General features: G+C 46.8%; 1 pseudogene; it reads left to right on the top strand.

Moving 5' to 3' along the window:
* Positions 1–6,385: 6,385 nt before the first annotated feature.
* LOC114484113 (zinc finger protein 766-like) lies at positions 6,386–10,026 on the top strand (annotated as a pseudogene).
* Positions 10,027–10,404: the final 378 nt, after the last annotated feature.

Genomic DNA, 10,404 nt, shown 5'->3' with positions numbered 1-10,404 from the left:
GTAGGGGGAGGTGACCTGGGCCAGCCGTATAACGCTCAGTGTTCTTCGGTCTCAAATTCCACCCCGCTGGAAAATGCGCACTTCCGCTGGGCGGGCATCTTAATTCAGTCGACATCACGGTAAATATGTGGGCGAGGGGGATCAGGAGAAGCCGAGACAGAGCGGTTGACAGAAATAGGAAAACTAAGGTGAAAATAAGAATGAGTGAGAACAGATGGCAACGTAGAGGATGGGTGAGGGCCTGTTTCAATGAGTACTTGGTAGGGATGTCAGTGATCTTTTAACAGTTGAAAGTGAGTTCCGTCAGTCAATATAGTATTGCGTTTTCTTCCCTTTGATGTGATCTGTGAGCTACTAAGTAGATGTTCCTTTCAAGTACCTCTTGTCTCTTCTCTGCAAGTGATGAAGAATGGGCTGGATTGACCTGGAACCATCTTCCAACAGAGCCCCTCTATTCATGATTAAGACGTTTGCCCAGAGCTTATTTCTAAGCTGACCCCTTTCAGCGTTTTCCCGGGAGGACCAGCTTCTTGATCTCCATACTGAATGCCCAGTGTCCTTCAGTTTGCCGCTTGTGTGTGTTCCTCTCGCGATCCTGTGCCCATAGGTCTCTGTGCCTTTCAGCCCTGTTTGCTCATGCATGCATGGAGGAGAGGAGGAAAAATGGAGAAAGTGGAGAGGAGCCTGTAGGTGTCTGCCGGAGGGAGACGGAAGTAAGTGTGGGCCTCTAGATGAGCCCAATGAATGGTGTGTGCACCTGTCCCAGGCAGAGTTGTGGGATCATGGGGTGTGTGGAACTGTTGCCAAGGGATGCTGCAGTTCTGGCTGGAGCATCTGCAAGTGGGTTTATGGGTGGTTGTGGGCTGCATGGAATGGTTTGGGGTGCCCTAGTGTCTTAGCTCACGTTTCCTGGAACACAGATGTGGAGACTGAGATTTGCATGCATGGGTTTAATCGAGTGACTCATGATCACACCTGTGGAGGAATGAAGGCAGTGGATTTGGCAGAGAGAATTGTATTCCTGCGATGTTGTCAGAATCAAGGCCTGAGCTGAGCCCACAGGGAGCTCTGTATGCAGGAGGATGGTGTGCTGCTCCTAATGGCTGCCTAGAGGGTGTCCCACAGAATCCACGCCATTCAGTGACGTCTGTGGGATCTTTTGGGAAGGCAAGAGTCATGCATCCCGTATAGTAATTACAGGGAAAACCTTCAGAGATCATTTCGTGGGTTACCTTTTGTGTTTTGAGATATTTTGAGTTGCAGGTGAAGAAAGTTCCGGTAGCGTTTTGGAAGATACGAAAGAGAATTTGGAGTGTTTTGTTCAAACATGTTGGGGTCTTGTTGGGACATGTGCATCACTGGAGACACCTCTCTTAGCAGTAGTTTTTGGAGATGACAGTGTTTGTGCTGAGGTCACTGAATGAAAATATGGTGTCTTCAGTCTAGTGGGTCCTCGAGGGTCTTCATGTGTACTGTTCCATCTAAATGCATGAGTTATTAGGGTTTGGAATGTTTTGTGGGGTTTCATAGTAGGATAAGGGATCATTATGGGGTGTCTTGGGAGTGTCTTGGGCCACATGAGACTTCAGAAGTCTGTGACTCCAGAAGGGAAACATTGGGTCTTAAGCTGCAGATGGCAGAAAGGTTTCATAGGGAGGACCTGTGGGGGATGTGTCTATGGGCACAACTTGAGAGGGGCCATAACGCCCTATGACTTGGGGAAGGATTGTTCAGGAATCGGGGGCAGTCAACACCAAGGTGAATTGAAGTACAAAGGCTCATTGTTGGGAAAATTCAGCTTCTACTTTTTTCCTACCAAGCCAGTGGTGGGTTCTCTACTGTCCTCTGCGCATCTGTCCCAAAACACCACACACACACACACACACACACACACACACACACACACACAACAGTCACAGGGCAGCTGGGGAGCAGGTGAGCAAGATGTTTTAAACTAAATGCGGAACCAATGAGAAGGGCTCCTACGGTCTGAGAAGGGAATTTGGAGACAGGAAGGGGAGCCTCATTTGGGGAGTTACAACCCTGGTACTTGCGGGAAAACTCGGGAGTGGGGTGAAGGAAAAGCTCTGTTCATACTCACCAGTGGATCTGGGGCTCAGCAGTTAGTAGAGTGTGGAATGGGGTGAGCTGATGAGGTCAGATGACAGAAAGAACTTGTGTTCCTACCCAACACACACTCACCCTGCATACACGTTTCTCTGTTGTGTTCGCTAGAATGGCAGTGATGGTGGTATCCCAGGTAGGTGACTTGAGGAAGAAAAGTGTTTTCTCTCTTTGTGCCTTGCCTCCCTCAAGTCTTCCAGCTTCGCCTCTACTGTTCTGTTCAGAAACCCACTTCCTGCTGTGCTTCTGCTGTTGCTTTGCACAATCCCAACCAGTCCAATCAAGTCAGGATTTCAGGCTGTGACCCTCCCACCCTCCGGCCCCACCGCAGCATATGGGATATTACTTCCCTGACCAGGGATCGAACCTGCGCCCCCTCGTTGAAAGCACAGAGTCTTAACCACTGGGCAGCCAGGGAAGTCCCAGGTTGTGATTTTTTTTTTTTAAACCAATGTCATTGCAGAGTGAGAAATTCTAGACACCGAGACCTTTTGTCCATGGAGGGGTCTAGGCAGCCGGGAGGCCTCTCCTTTTTCTGCTGATTTTAGGCTCTTTTATTTCCGAAATGGGTCTTGCTTAGCATGAGGCAGCTGCCCCTTGGTTAAGTTCACTGCGGTCCCGGTTGAACTTACACTTGCCCTTTGCACTTGTTGAGGGTAAGGGGCATTGTCTGGATGGAGGACCCTTGGCTAGACCCGCGTCTGCTGTTCCTGGTCAGCTCCTTCCTCACTCTTTCCAGGGCAAAGGACCCCTGCACACATCTGTCCCCCAAAGTGAAGCCCATGCCGGAGGGTGTGCGAGTTTCACTCTGTGTTCTTTTCATTAATTTGTGACTACATACGGAGTATGTACTATAGTCCAGGCTTGTTTTGTCTGCATCAAGGGTAAAATGATAAGCCAGTGGAATACACTCCCCTACCTTATCCAGGTGGTTTTTCCATAATGGAGACAAGCACACCCTGTCACTTACTTACAGCCATGCAAGTCAGATGCCCCAAAGCAAAGGACGTGTGTGCACTCATTCTCCTGTGACCCTCTACTTCCTTGCCCTCCCTGGCATCCCTGTCACATCCAGCTGTGCCTCCTCTGTGCTGTCCCCGTGTGGCTCATCCCAGCTGGAGAAAAGCACACCCCCAGATTGACTGGTCTCGCTTCAGATTGCTGGCTCTGTTCCCTCACATTCCCTGTGTGTCTGCTCCATACCTTTCCTTCACAGGCCCTCGTAAGTCCAATTCATCCTCTCCCATCTTTTCTCTCAAAGACCCTGTTTATAAGCCAGTGGAATACACTCCCCTACCTTATCCAGGTGGTTTTTCCATAATGGAGACAAGCACACCCTGTCACTTACTTACAGCCATGCAAGTCAGATGCCCCAAAGCAAAGGACGTGTGTGCACTCATTCTCCTGTGACCCTCTACTTCCTTGCCCTCCCTGGCATCCCTGTCACATCCAGCTGTGCCTCCTCTGTGCTGTCCCCGTGTGGCTCATCCCAGCTGGAGAAAAGCACACCCCCAGATTGACTGGTCTCGCTTCAGATTCCTGGCTCTGTTCCCTCACGTTCCCTGTGTGTCTGCTCCATACCTTTCCTTCACAGGCCCTCGTAAGTCCAGTTCATCCTCTCCCATCTTTTCTCTCCAAGACGCTGTTTTCTTCTTCCTTGAGCCCCTGGAGCGAAGGGAAGAGATCTCCTCTAACTGGCTCACCCATCTGCCTCAGGGCCTGTGTTCTCTCCTCGGCATCGACTGTGAAGTCTGTCCCTGCTCCTGGCTGCGGCTGACCCTGCGATTGTGCCCGTTGCCGGCTTCACTCTGTGTCAGGACGGCATGGCATCCTTCCTCCACTGCATCATGTATTTACTTTTTGGGGTTTATTTTCGTCAGCATACACAAATGGTGGTGTTGCCTATCTTACACACAAGGACCATCACACACACACACACACACGCCAAAACCTTTTTATGCACTCTGCCATCTTTAAAACAAAGCATTCTTAATTAACTACTACATTTTCCCCACTACTAAGTACCTTTTTTTCTATGCTCCATTTCAGAGCACAATATACTACAAACTTGTTTATGCTCTTTGTCTTCAATTCTTGCCTCTAGTTCTCCGGTGAACCCCACCCAATCAAGCTTTCACTTTCCTTCACTGATACTTTCTTTTCCAGAGTCACCAATGACCTCCTCAGCTCTCAGTCGAATAATTTATTTCCTCTTATCTTGTTTGTCGTATGGGCAGCATGTTGCGCACTGGATCACTCTTTCCTTGAAAGACTGATTTTCTTGAAAGACTGATTTAACCTTTAAAAGTCTTTTGCTTCAATTTTCTTCTCACTTCCCTGTTCCCTTCTCGCTGTCCTCTGATGAATTTTTCTGAACACCCTGGTTTCTGCATGTGGCAGCATCCAAAAGTTTTAGTTGTTGAACCTCTTGTCTTGTCTACATCCGCTGCCTTTCCTCATCATCTCTTCTCATGAGTTTTCAACACCACCTGCCCGTCTCGCAGTTTGCCCTCTCAAGCCCACATGTCTCCCGTAAAGTCTGGAATCCTGTGTCCAGCTGTCTCCTCGACATCTCTGCTGGGGCATCTGACAGGCATCTCCGCCTTAATTTGTCTGAAGCTGACTCCTTGAGATCCCTGGCCATGTTCCCCCTGCCGTCTAACACATCTTGCTTCAGGGCGACACCATCCTTCCTGGGGCTCTGATGAACATTTTGGTATGTATATAAAATATATAAAACAGTACGTTATGTGTAATTGTTCTAAAGTGTAAGATACAAAAATATTAGATGTTTACTTAAAACAAGTGATGGAATACGTGGTTGCTAAAATTCTTTTTTTCTTATGGAAGAAGAATGCTTGGAGACCAAGGCCCTTCCTCCTCAGCTTCCCCTAGTGCCTCTCTGACCTCCCCTCCTGCCCGTCTCCTCCTCCTCACCCTGCTCCGGCCACCCAAGGCTCCTTCCTTTTCCTGGGGTCAAGGTTACTACTGTCCCAGGGCCCTCACAGGGGCTGTTCCTCAGATCCAGGTGGCAAACACGCTTCCTCCCCCAGGTCTTTGGTCTGATGTCAGCGTCTGAGTGGAGCCTTCCTGACCAGCCCCCTCCCATTTAACATGCCAGCCGCACCCTCACCCCGCCCTCTGGTCCATGATGCGCGCTCGACCTGTTTTCTTCTGCCCCTTCCCCTTCCACGGCTGGGTCCTGGTGAGAACCCGGCCTCAGGGGAGAGCAGACCCACAAGGAGGTGTCACACCGTTCAGAATGGCTGTTAGCCAATAGATAAGAGATAACAAGTATTGGCAAGTGTGGGGAGAAAACGGAACCCTCCTACACTGTTGGTGGGAATGTACATGGTACAGCAGTTGTGGAACTCAGTGTGGAGGTTTCTTCAAAACTTGAAAACAGGTCAGGCAGACCGCCTGGCAAGCCCATTCTGGCTGTTGATGCAAAGGAGACAAAATCGGCGTTTGGAAGGAGATACCCGCACTCCTGTGAGGGTCGCTGCATTAGTCACAGCAGCTAAGACGTGGAAACAACACGAAGGTCTGGCGACAGATAAATGCATAACAAAAATGTGTTATATACATACCATGAACTATTATTATTCCGCCGTAAAAATGCAGGATCCTGCCATTTATGATGCCGTGGATGAACATGGAGGACGTTCTGCTAAGTAAACTAAGCCCGACCTAGAAAGACATACTGTCTGATCTCGCTTATGTGTGGAAACTGAAATAGTTAAACTCATAGAACCAGAGAGTAGAATGGTGGTTACCAAGGTCTGGGAGTTGGTGAAAATGGGGAGATTTTGGTCAAAGGGGTAAACTCTCAGTTGTAAAATGAGTACGTTCTGGGGAGCTAGTGGGCAGCATGCTGACTGTAGTTAATTGTAGTGTATTTCTATATGCTTGAATTTTGCAGAGAGAATAAATGTTAAGTGTCCTCACCACACAGACACAAAATGGTAATTGTGGGTTGATGGAAGTGTAATTACTTGATTGTGATAATTATTTCACAGTGTATATGTCTGTCAAATAATCACATCGTACACCTTATATTTACAGCATTTTCCTTAGTCAGTTATACCTCAGTTAAGCTGGAAAAGAATAAGAAAGTGGGGGCTGTGCTGGGCCTGCCTCCTGTGAGCGCCGCTCAACCCAGGCTTCCCATTAGATGGATGAGGCATTTATGCATAGACATGTTTTGTACCCTCTGACCAGTTTCCTCTTCGCGTAGTCAGTGTAGGGCCCAACCTCAGTCATGTTTAAGGTGCCCCAGGCGAGTCCAATCTGGATCCGTCACTGAGCATCTTGACTCAGTCCCCCCGTTCCCTGAGGGCTGAGATCTGGGCTGAGGGTGAGGGCTCTCCTCTCCGTGGGGAAGGATCAGGGCTGGTCTGTGACCTCAAGGAGATCATCGGGTCCAGCTGAGGTGCCCGCTGCTACTGTGTACGTGAGGGCCTCACCAGGAGGGGAGAGTGACTTGTTTTTTTGTTTGTTTTATTTTTGTTTGTTTTTGGCCTTGCCACACGGTTTTCGGGATCTCAGTTCCATGACCAGGGATTGAACCTGGGCCACAGCAGTGAGAGCCCAGGTGAGGGCCTCACCAGGAGGGGAGCGAGATCTGAAGGAAAGGGTGGAAAACTCCCCTGTTGGTCTCTGTGTGGGAGTTTACTGTCCTGAGCCCCTCCTGGGACAGTGGGCAGCAGAGGACCGTCTGTTCCACATGCTGAGGGCTTCCCTGTGTGTGTGGTGGTGACACAGGAAGGGGGTGTGTTGATTCTAAGCATTAAACAGCCTGTTTCCAACTTTCAGGGTCAACCTCTAAAGACTCATGTTGTCTGAGGAAGAAGCCCTGAAGAGGAGGGAGAGGAAAGACAAGGAGTCAGGAATGGCTGTGACTCAGGTGCAGTCGTATTCTCAGCTGATTATTTTGTCTGTCCTTCCAAAATGCCCTTCTTCGGACTTGCCAATCTTCTCTGATGCTTCAGTATGTTCTTGCTCAATAAAAGTTTTTTTTTTTTAGTATTCTTTTTGTCATGATTTTTAATTATCCAAGAATTTTTCAACTCTACTATTTTGATAATTTCTTTCCTTAATCTGTTAAATTAATGTACACCACTAATAACCCTTCCAATTTTGAATCAATATTTTATTACTGGAATAAAGAAATAACTTGGTTTGGCTTTTTTTTTTTTTTTTTTTTTTTTGCTGTACGCGGGCCTCTCACTGTCGTGGCCTCTCCCGTTGCGGAGCACAGGCTCCGGACGCGCAGGCTCAGCGGCCATGGCTCATGGGCCCAGCCGCTCCGCGGCATGTGGCAGCTTCCCGGACCGGGGCACGAACCCGTGTCCCCTGCATCGGCAGGCGGACTCTCAACCACTGCGCCACCAGGGAATCCCGGTTTGGCTTTTTTTAATAGCTACATATCTAAATTTAAATGGATAAAATTATATTTGTATTTTTGAGTATATGTATTTTATAGACATTAAAGCATTATATATTTCTTCATGTTTGTACCTGTTTTTTACTAACCTACTATAGAATGTTGACAAACTAAATTAAGTATACTTAGTACATTTTCATCGTCCCAGAGATGTTGAAATACATTGATCAAAATGATAATTTAAAAAATCATCCAAAATATGTTGAGACAGCTGCTCTCATTTTAGTGAATGGTGTGTCTACATGTGTGTGCCTTAGTGCATAGATGTTCAAGTCCATGGCTTTTATAAAATATCATTTTATAAATAAGTTTTATATTTTTTTAACAGTTGAAATTACATGTTAATTCTCTTTTACACTATCCCATTAATTTAAATAGTAGCAAAAATGGTAACATTATGTGTAGACACGTATGTATTTATATATGACTTTTTATGCATTTGCACGTTGTTCACCTTGTGCTCGTTTCAGGGTTTTTTAGGGAATCCTCTGTCCGGGTACTTTTCATGCTGTACTTAACTGTTTGATTGTTTAGGTTTGATTAGGGGCCGACCACCTGAGTTCAGGTGCTCGCTGTGTCATTTCTTAGCTGTTTGATCTGAGGTGAGTTTCTTAGAGTGTCTGTGACACAGTTTTCTCCTCTGTAAAGTGGAAACAGGTCTTTCTCTAATGAGCTATTATGTCGATAACAAGTTAATATATGTAAAGTCTCAAGCGTAATGCTTAGCACATAGGAAGTGTTCACACGTGTTTCATCATCGTTCTTGTTATCCTCATCACAATTTTAAGATCCTGATCTCTCGGTAAAGCCACTGTGGAGTCGCCTCTGAAGACACCACTCATGTCCTAGCTCATCTGCATACTGAATACCCTCAGTGTGTAGAATGTGATATCTGACACTCCTGTGTAGACAACCCGTGTTGCATGTTTACTTGTATATTTCATGTATCATTCACAAAAACCAGTAACCCACACTGACTCGGAGGATATCGTAATCTTCTGTGGAAGCAAAGAAACTAAAATTTCAGGCATATAACTTGCTCAAAATGCCTTTACTCAAATCTGTCAGAACGCACTCTTCAACCCAGTTGATCCTCTCTCTTCTCCTTTTATGTGACGGTAAGAACTCTCCTCATGGCCCCTTGGTGAGATGTATCTTTTGTTTCAGGGACAGTTGACCTTTGAGGATGTGGCCATCACGTTCTCTCACGAAGAGTGGGAATGCCTGGACCCTGCCCAGAGGGCCTTGTACAGGGACGTGATGCTGGAGACCTACGGGAACCTGCGCTCCCTGGGTGAGGATAACTTCCCTCTAGAAGTTGGGATCTGCCCTTGCGTATATTTGCATTTTCCCTTGTGTGCCTCTTGGGAGGCCCTGTTTTGCTTGACTGACCTGAAAGCCCTGTTGACTCAGACATGAAAAGCTTTATGATTCGACATCAGGAGTTTAAAATTGCTTTTCTTTAGGAACCTGCCCATTTCATGATATACTAAGAGTTGTTCCAGAGCTTCAGTATTTACAAAGCCCAATGGCAAACTCTTAATATATCAGATTTCTTGTTTTCTACCCCTGTGCTTTTGATTTAGTAGTTCTAGGAAGAGAGCTAGATGTCTGCATATTATACGGTTCCCTGTGTATTCAGAAGGAGGCGGTGGATGAATTTGTGAAATGTTTCTCCAGACCCGTCTGTAATGTCCTCACTCCTCAGCTGAACAAGGAACTGGAATTCTGGAAACGCCACAGTACACCATGTTCCTTTCTTTTTATGAGTACGAATTTCTGTTTCTGTTGTGACTATTATCTCCATTTTGGAGCAAGGGAAAGAGCTCTGGGCTCTGGAGAGTGAAGTGAAAAATAGCAAAAAATCAAATGAATGGGAACGTATCAAAGGTGCCAACACAGGTCGGAGCTCAGAAGAGCAGAGAGGAAACCTCACCATTAATAGTGTTTGGGAAACTTTCTTTAAGTGGGAGAGTTCTATGGGAAAACGGAAGTTTATTTCCTGTGAACTCTCAGAGGAAATTTTTCTCCTCCCTAACTTATCGCTCTGTCCTTCAACATGTAAAATGTGTCTTTTCACCCTTCAGGGGTGCTGCAGCTCCAAAACAGACAAAGGCAGACTTTTTATCATGATCTACACTCCGTCATCTGGCTCCTGTGAACTCTTTGGTTCCTTGACCCTGAGGAACATGGGACGGGATGTTTGAAAGGGGTCTCTTTTCCCCTTGGTCTCTCATTCTGTTTTTGATTCCATCAGATGCTTAGTTCTTAGTCCATATTGATCAGAGCTGACACCTCCACAGTCCTAATCCCTGGACCTTTCCCAGTTCCATCTCCATTTGCTGCACTTGGGAGACCTAATCAGGAGATGAGAAAACACCGGCTGCTCTTTGATTCCATCTGTCACCCCAGAACCTGCATGGGGCTGTCTCACGCCCCGCCTGCCTGTTCACATCCCTCAGACCTTCCTCCTGTTCTATTTTTGTCACACAGTTTGGGAGTGTGTAATGAGAGGTGGGTTGGATCATCTGTGATTGTTACTTGGGAAAACTGTAAAGACGGTGGACAGAGAGATCTTCTTTTTAATCCCCAGTCCTACATGGAGAGCATATGCCAGTCTTTCAGGCTCTTAGCTTGGCATCTGTGGGTAGAGCACATGGTCCCATCTCAAGATCCTACAATATCTGACCCCACATCTTGTATTTTCCTGCCTCTTGCCCTACTCTATCTAGTTGGGTACTGTAGACTCTTCAGATTTCAGTTCTCTTAAGTTTGCATGAATTTGCCCCTGAAACTTGCTTCTGAAATACACAGTCTTAGGGTCTGAAATTTTA

Source organism: Physeter macrocephalus, chromosome 17, assembly GCF_002837175.3.
Source record: "Physeter macrocephalus isolate SW-GA chromosome 17, ASM283717v5, whole genome shotgun sequence".
Lineage (NCBI taxonomy): Eukaryota > Metazoa > Chordata > Mammalia > Artiodactyla > Physeteridae > Physeter > Physeter macrocephalus.
The sequence above is the reverse complement of the archived record's forward strand: the minus strand, read 5'-3'. Positions and strand labels throughout refer to the sequence as shown.